The following is a 9,105-nucleotide window of genomic DNA, read 5'->3' as shown; positions in this document are numbered from 1 at the left end:
GAAACATACAAACCCTAAAATCAAAATACATCCGTAAGTGCAGCCCATAACACTAAACTATCTTAAGAAACTGACTAGGAGATGTAGATGACGAGTTCAGGCAAAGAAAATAACGAGCTGAATCGATCCTTTCAGATCAGTCTCTCTTCTATGATGCGTTGTTATGGGGGGTCGATGAACCTTCTATCTTCCTCCGCTTTTTCCTCTGCTCTTCTAGGAGCTTCCTCAATCCAGAATCCGTCCTCTTCTCCGAGGGTCAAATCGATGGCTATCAGATAAGCCACCTCATTCCTTTGATGAGGAACAAACTGAAGGTAACACGCATGGAGGTTATCCGCTCTTTTACGCGCCTACCATGTTAGGGCCCCTATTTCCGATCAGTCTTGTTCTTCCAACAAGAGATTTTAGATGATGGCCCCAGAGTTATCTTCTATGATTACTCTAGGTCAAGGACCAGTTGAACGGCGTGGATAACCGTCGTGGCTTCTGCCATAAAGGGACCTAATCATTTTTCTTCTGCATGCTCCTAAAATATATCCTTCATTACTACTCCTGACCAACCAATCTTTTCTGCATGTGAATATCAAGCATCAAAATTGGCTTTCACCCAGGGCGAGCAGGGGGCTCCACTGAATCGAACAAAGCAGGGAATGGGGCCGCAAGTTCTCGATTGTTGCTTCATATTCTTTGCAATAAGTTCGAATGAGAGTTGTGAAAAACAATGGTGAGTTTATATCACTTTGACTCCTTTTCCATTTATTCTATCATATTTATATTATTCTAATTCTATGTATTTATTTCTTTTTGTTTATAATAATCAATTATTTAATATTTATTATTAATATTTATTATTAAATTATTGATTATTATCAATTTTCATTTACCTATGTCTAAACGGAGTCAAAAATATATTCTATTTAGCTAGAAATGTATTTTTTTTTCAATTGAAATTCGAGAGGGTGGGTGGGTAGTCGCACACTAAAATTTTTAAATTTTTATATATGTTAGACTTTTTTCGTATTTTCGATTAAATATTTAAATTAATCATCTTTTAGAATTTTATAAATTCATCATTCTAACATAAAATCTTACGTTCATCTCTGTTTCTAGCAATATAAAACTTTGTATACTCAAATTTGAATATCGGTGAAAAATCCGCAACAATGTATGATTCTTTCACCAAATAGAGAAATTTTCGGAACGGTCCCTTGAAAATTTTAAAATCTTATATGATTTAAGTATTTTCTTTATATTACCGATTGATAATATGTTTTAATCTCTAAATTTTTATAAAGTTATCCTTAATATAAAATTATACGTCTATCTCTATCAATTATTGATGTTTACCTCATCGTAGACTCCATAGGCAAGTTTACATAATGTCCTATCGAGTGATTATTTAATAATATTTATGTTTTAGTTTCCATTTTTGTTGCTTGTTTTGCAGCTGGAAATCTGAAGTTACCGTATCTTAAGTGCATACTTGTACTCCGTCGGGATAAAGGATTAAAATTATAGTTGTAATCACGATTTTAGTTGTATTGTATTTATCGTGATTACATATACTATAGATGTTATCATCATAATTACAAGTATCGTGATTATGTAATGACAATTTTAAATAATATCATTATCGTTATTATAATAACGGGCCGTTATTTAAGTTTTTGATGGCTCATCTTTCCAGGTCAGCTGGATGTAATCTTGGGCTTCAGATTTCACAGTTCATCAATATATATATACATCTACTGCTCTCTACAGTCAACTTAGCCTCAACGGTGTGTCCTTTACAATTTTCTGTGTATTTTAATCTTACATTTTTTCTTTAGGAGAATAATTTTAAATAATTTAAACTTTTTTTACCCTTTGGTTTCCTATGATTTTATCTTTGTTAATCTGGATCGATCCATATCGTATATCTGGTGTTGATGGTGAATCTCTTAGGGAGATTTTCTATATATACAAGACCTTAAACTTAATATATATTTAAGTGATATCAAGTGTTACCACTTAAATTAACAATTAAAATCATTGAACTTTTATAGATTTTGTGATTGTAGATTTGATAAAATAAAAAAGGATTAAAAATAAAAAATCTCCAAATGACTAAAAAAAGGCAAGAATTTAAAATAGAGACAACAAATAAATAAAAAATTAAAGAATTAAAAAAAATAAAACTGATATAACAACACTCGTTCTAAAATTCTGTCTTAAATAAATGTACGTCAGTATTTTATCTTCTACAGATCTTAATAATCTAAACAGTAGAGAAAACAGGCGGAATTTGGTAAATAATAGATGTGGATGGATTATTTGATCTAATAAGATATAAGAAATTTATTTTAGAATCTACGATAAATATTATAGTGTCCATGAAATTTATCATATCGGTGTGACGACTCCTAATAAAAAATAAATTTTTAAATTTTTTTAAAAGCATTGAAAATTTTATTTTATTACTGATGGAACTAGTCATACCGGCGTGACGAGTTCCAACATATATAATTTTGAATTTGTTGACCATTAGGTTGACCGTTGTTGAACGAGCAATTTTTTTTAAAAAAAAAATCAATTGAACTCGTCACACCGGCATGACGAGTTCCAACATCTATTTTCAATTTGAAAAAAACTAGATGTTTATAATCGTTGGTAAGTAGTATAAATAGATGTTTGAGTTAGATTGATTTTTCACTTGGAATCAAACATTCTATTGAGAACAAAAATTTTTGTGTTGAAGATATTGTGTTGAAGTGACCTCAAGAAAAGAAATGTTACGTCTTGATGATGTTCATATTTCGCCGACCGAGTTGACTACGATAAATTTAATTTGTTTTATTTCATTTAAGTTTTGACAAAATTATATTATTAATAATAATTATTTATGTAATTATATTAAATAATTTATCTTGTGGTAGAATAGTAATGACGTGGTGGTCGTCGATTTCGTCGTGGTCGTCCACCTTCATCTTCTTCTTTGATGTGGCTCTTCGTTCGTCATTTCTCGCTACAATTTGAAAATAAATTATTTAATACAATTACATAAATAATAATTATTAATACTATAATTTTTTTAAAACTAAAATGAAATAAAACAAATTAAATTATCGTAGTTAACTCGGTCGACGAAATATGAACATCATCAAGAAGTAACATTTATTCTCTTGAGGTCATTTCAACACAAAATCTTCAATACAAAATTTTTTGCTCTAAAAAAATGTTTGATTCCAATTGAAAAATCAATCAAATCCAAACATCTATTTATACTACTCTACCCAATGGCTATAAACGGTTAGTTTTTTCAAATTGAAAATAGTCGTTGAAACTCGTCACGCCGATGTGACGAGTTCCATTGGATTTTTTAAAAGAAATGTGTTCGTTCAACAACGGTCAATCCAACGGTCAACAAATTCAAATTTTTACACGAGTTCCATTAGCAATAAAATAATATTTTTCAATATTTTTAAAAACTTCAAAAAAATATTTTTTATTGGTTAAAACAATTCGGGCTATGGGATCTATGGTGACACGACCCATTGAAAAAATATATCTCATAGAACTCGTCACGCCAACATTACGTGTTCCGTGGGCACTGTAGCATTTTCTATAGATCCCAAAATAAATTTTATGTTGCCATATTGTCCCAAATAATCTACCCGCCTAGATTATTGGGCTAAAAATTCCGAGAAAACACGTCAAATACTCGCCGTTACGTAATTAGACACTCAAATTTTAAAACTATAATAAAATGAAAATTTTAAATAAAGAATAAAATAAAAATCCCCAAAAGTTTTTGAAAAAAATAATATATTGAATGAATTGGTGTATAAAAGAGGTAAATCTATTTATAGTCTAGAAAAAATAACAAAGAATAAATTTTGATTTAATATAAAAGATTAACTAAATAAATAATAAAAAGAGATAAAATAAAGTATTATATGAACCTAAACAATGATAAATAAAAAATAAATTAGAGTATTATCTTAATAAAAGAGATAAACAATGATACATTACAGTGGGGCAACAATATTTGAGTTGCAGAGCGAATAATCAATGGCTCATTCTCTGATCCACCGGTTTCAACTCAAAGTGCTCTCTATCATTAGAGATTAAAGAACCATGTGATGATAATAAAGAAAAAATGGCATGTTGTTCATCATAAGACAGATTTGAGTCTATATCCTCAGACAGAATTAATTATAAAAATGCAACAGTTTTAGGATTTATGCATGTGACATTAAATGCAGGCAGGCATTATAGCTTAAGGATAGCATACATAGACTCAACCAACTAAGGAAATCTGTCACCAAATTTGCATTTTGTTCAATGGCTCATTCCTTTGACCCACTAGTTTTAATTTGAGGAGAGGTGGTCATTTTCTCATCATTATATAAGATTGTGATGCTTTTGTCATAGTAGCTTAGACTTCAGGTGAATTCTGTTCAAGCTTTTTTCAGCATGTCCAATTCAAGGGGTGGCTAATAATATCATGGTTTTCTTTGGTGTTGTGCAACAATCTAACCTTTGATTACTTATAATGAAGGGAATGTGAAGGATGGTTCATAAATTCCATTCAGCTGTTGCTGATTAGTCAAGTCTTTCACTTTCACCATAGGACCTTGATCTACCAATGCCACCCACTGCCATTTACAAGGCTTGAAGGCCAACTTATCTTTGGTCAATTTGATCTCCCAACAATGAGCTGATGTGACATAATATCGACATTCAGGCTCGAAATATATTCAGATATTTAAGTGTAAAAGTACGATATTCAAAAGACTCTTCAAATACATGAAAAAAAAAACAATAATACCTGATCCGAGTAGCATGGTCATGGAAGCATGGGATTGGACGCAAGTTGCTGTTGCAGAGATCAATGGTGGGTCTCTTACTTTAATGTGGTAGAAATTAACAACCAAAAGCATTTCATATAACCAAAATGCCTCCATTTCTTTATTGAAAAGATTGAAACATACATATAAGAAATGTTACCATGGAATATCAACGATTCCGTACCCAATGAACCATATAAATTTTCTTTTGAACCCTCAACACAACTATTGAAACCAGGTTTCTATTTATACATGCGACAGGCAATCAGATAAAACAGCCATTTAATCCTCTCGTTTACAATGGAACTTTTTACATTATTTACCTGCAAACAGGATTATGATACCTTAATGCCATCATCTTTGATTAATTGAGTGGTGGTGTCAAGGAGGGTGAGTAATGCTCTTGATTTTCTGCTCCGGACCTTGCCTGCTTCCTTCAATAATACACTCAACCTTCTTTTCTCATCAATGACATCAGGATTTTTGTTCCAAGCTTCTCTTCTCTCATGACAACAACATAATCCAGGATTTCAATGGCATCATCTAACCTGTGAAACGTAGAATTCGTAAGAAAGAAACACGAGAATCTATGTGACTCATATTCGAGTGAGTGTTGAATATGAATATATATTCCAAAATGGGTATTTTTCTTAAGTTTTACCTTCCCATTGCATCATAGGTGCCAGCCAGATTGCTATATACCCCTAATGTATCAGGGTGATAAGGACCATATTCCTTCTCTAAAATGCTCCTTGCTTCTTCAAACAGATCGGCTGCCTCATTTATCGAGTACCGTTGTACACAGGCAAGCCCCATTTGATTGAGTGCAATCCCGAACAAAGCAGACTTTTTCTCTCCACTAGCTCGAAACTTCGAGATGGCACTTTTAAAGGTGTTGTAGGAGTCAGCATAGCTCCCCATCATGTAATACATGACTCCCATTTGTGCCTCAATGCCTGCAATTGTGGTTTGTTTCCCTGGGGCTTCACTGAATATACTTAAAGCCTTCTTTAGTAGTTTGAGTGCCTGATCCAATTCATTCGTAGATTGACAGATTGCAGCGATGTCAATGAGGCCACTAGCGATCTCTTCTAAGGGAATTCCAGGATTTGGCTTTGCATAAATCCGGAGTGCGTTTTCGCAATAAGTTCTGGAATCCCTTAATTTTCCTACCTTATTGTACAAATCAGCCAACCGAACGAAAACCAAAGCGACTGATGGATGGTTCTCTCCTTTTGCAGATTTGAACACTGTGAGTGCTTTCTGATAGGCAAAAACTGCCTCATCAACCCGAGCTAATGATAAATATGCATCTCCAATGCTACGATCAATTGAAGCAACATCGAGTTCGCGTCCATTGGCTGCCATGGCCATGCTAGCTAAAACATAATGCTCAAGTGCTGATTCGTAATCTTCTTTTGAGTCACAGATGAGTCCCATGAGTCTCCTATCAGCAGCTTCTTCTAAAGAAGCTGGAGCACCATTCGCCCTGTGGATGTCAAGAGCCAATTGACAAAGCTTTTCGGCCTCATCAAACTGCAGTGCTTGAACATGTGCTTCAGCCACATATCGACACGTCTCGCCAACTCGAGGATCGATGTCCCCCAAAACTTGTTTTTGAATCTCCAAACCTGCTGTATAACACAACATAGAATTCTCAATTTGACCCAACATGGCATAAGTGTCACCCAGTTGCATGCATCCAGCAAATTTAGCAAGTGCATGAGTTTGGCCATCCTCAATCACTGGCATTTCGATCGACCGTTCAAGAACTGGAACGGCCTCATTGTACTGTCCCAAACGACAGTACAATGCTGCCAAAACATGCAAAGACATGACTAGTTCTAAATTTGGTTTGCCATCCGCACATTTCTCAAATGATTTTGTTGCTCGAATCGCCAATTCAAGCGCTTTCCGAGGATTTTCACCCGATGAAATCATATCCCTTGTCTGTTTCAGAAGAAATGGGCCAAGTTCAGGATTCTCCAGCCCTGCCTCTAGAGAATCCACTGTTCTATTCTGAAACTTGGCACCAAGTAAACCGATATTCCTTTGTTTTCTTACATTCTTCTCATACCTCTTTCCTACAGGAGTTTTTTCTTGAGATGATTTGCTTTTTGGACTCGTTTTCGCCGATGCTTCAGACTCCAATTGCAAGTGGCGACTATGCTTAACACCACCTTGAGTTTGGATCTTGTCATTGTTCTTCTTTACAGGCATTTTATCAAAACCGCATTTTCTTTCTTAATGCTCAAGTCACCAACACTGTCTTCATCTTCCTTCTTCTCGGCTACCACCACAACCTCCTTTGTCATTTCAACAACGCCGAAATCCCCGACAAGATGGCGTAATTCGGAATCGATCCTTGATTCCTCGCCATACGATCCATAGCTAGACATTGATGAAGATTGATCCGAGCTTTGCATCGCATAAACATTGTGATAAAGCTGCTCAATGGAGGTTGCCACCACATCATCAATGGCTAAATCAAGGGAATCACTTCGTGGACTCAACGCACTTCTTGGAGACCTTTCTTGAGTAAAGCTGTCCTTGTAAGGCGAGTAGAATCCATTGTTATGTTCTTCAATTCCAGTTTCTCCATTCATTGCATCCATAGCCAATCCGGGCATTGAGAAACTGCTAAAAAAATAGAAACCAATCTATTATTATTAAACATAATTCCATTTTCATTATAAAAAAATTCCCAAGAAAAATCACATTTTCTCTCCAAAAGCAAAAGGCTAGACGAAGTAACTCATGCAGTTCATTGTGTAAGTCAAAGATGACTCCATTATTCTCAGCTATTTACTAAATTTAGGTAAAAGGAAGGAAAATCCAAATGATCAACATGAAAATAAGACTAGAAAAACCAAAAACAGTTACAGGAGAGAGAGAAAAGGCATTGAATGCTCAATAACCATAAACGATAAATGAGTAACCTCACTTTTGTATAATGAAGAAAACCCGAAATTTAAAATCCCAAAAAAAGATCAAAAAGGTCCGAAGTTTTAAATGCCGAGTTTTTTTTTTCTTTGGGAGTTATATGCAGAAGAAGAAGAAGATAATGATGAAGGAATGGGGCGGTGTCATTTATATCAATATCTTTGTTGGCTTACATATAAATATATGTACTTTTTTCTTTTTGGATGTCTAGAAGGAAAACCCCATTCTGTGAAAAAAGAATTAAGGAAAATGAGGAAATACTTTAAATACCATTTTTATTGATGCGGGGTTATAAAGATATGGACTTTCCAAGCAATTTAGAGGGTGACTTTTCTCCCACTTTTCTACTTCATTTCTCCCTTTAAATTTTAGAATAAGCTTGACAAGTTATAATTATATAGATTTTTTATGATTAGTTCCTTCATAATTTTATTAGAAGTTGAACCTAAAGTTATGTTGTTTTGATTTAGGAGGTGAAATATGGATGGAATGGTAAAAATTAGCTCAAAAGTTTGTTTTTAACTTTCTATGTGAGAATCATATCTTTTGGAATAATATGGAATTGGGAAGAAGACCATCTTCGACAAAGTGTGACCACGCCTTGTGACTGACACGCGACTGATGTCAGATAAGAAGAATCCGAACTTTTGGAGTTAAATATAGGATGCAGCTCACTTTTATGGATGTTTCCATTATTTTGAAAGTATATGGCCAAGAATTAATCTATTTTCAATTATGGTTTTATTTATTTTGATTTTCCTTTAGTCTAGTTTTCATTATTTGATATAGATTCATTTAAAGAAATTTACTTTTCTTTTGGAGTTTTGGTTCTCTGAATAAAGAGTGTCTTAGTCACCTTTTAGGATATCTTTTGACATCACAATTTCTTTTCTCTTTTATTTTCGTTCCACCATGAGTGGTTAAGCTTTTATTTCTGGTTCAAGGGTGAAACGATTCTGTTGTAATTTTGTGAGGCTTGTGCTAAACTAGTTTTTATCCTTTAATCCAAGTAATCTTTATTTCTTGTTCTTATTTTTATGAATTCTTGATATTGATTAAATTGACACCTTAATTCGATATTGAATTTTCTATCGCTATTCATAAATTTGTGATTCGTAATGGTCATGAGCGATTGACACAAGTAGTAGGGAGTAAGTCTCATGATTTGTGTTTGTTACGGTTTATTTTTCGAGCTTCACATCATGATGTCGACATCGTTTTTTGCCCGGACGGGGAAAAACTTGTAGCGACGTGTCTGGACTTATTTGCGAAAAATTTTATTTTGTGAAGAAATGTTTTGGAGTCGCCATCAACCTTTTGAGTTAGATAGGTC

General features: G+C 33.8%; 1 pseudogene; it reads right to left on the bottom strand.

Annotated features, from left to right (window-relative positions):
- Positions 1-4,905: 4,905 nt before the first annotated feature.
- LOC120138475 lies at positions 4,906-7,822 on the bottom strand (annotated as a pseudogene).
- Positions 7,823-9,105: the final 1,283 nt, after the last annotated feature.

Source organism: Hibiscus syriacus, unplaced genomic scaffold (assembly GCF_006381635.1).
Source record: "Hibiscus syriacus cultivar Baekdansim isolate YM2019G1 unplaced genomic scaffold, ASM638163v2 tig00110694_pilon, whole genome shotgun sequence".
Classification (NCBI taxonomy): domain Eukaryota; kingdom Viridiplantae; phylum Streptophyta; class Magnoliopsida; order Malvales; family Malvaceae; genus Hibiscus; species Hibiscus syriacus.
Note: the sequence above shows the minus strand (reverse complement) of the source record. Positions and strands in the feature narration are given on the sequence as shown.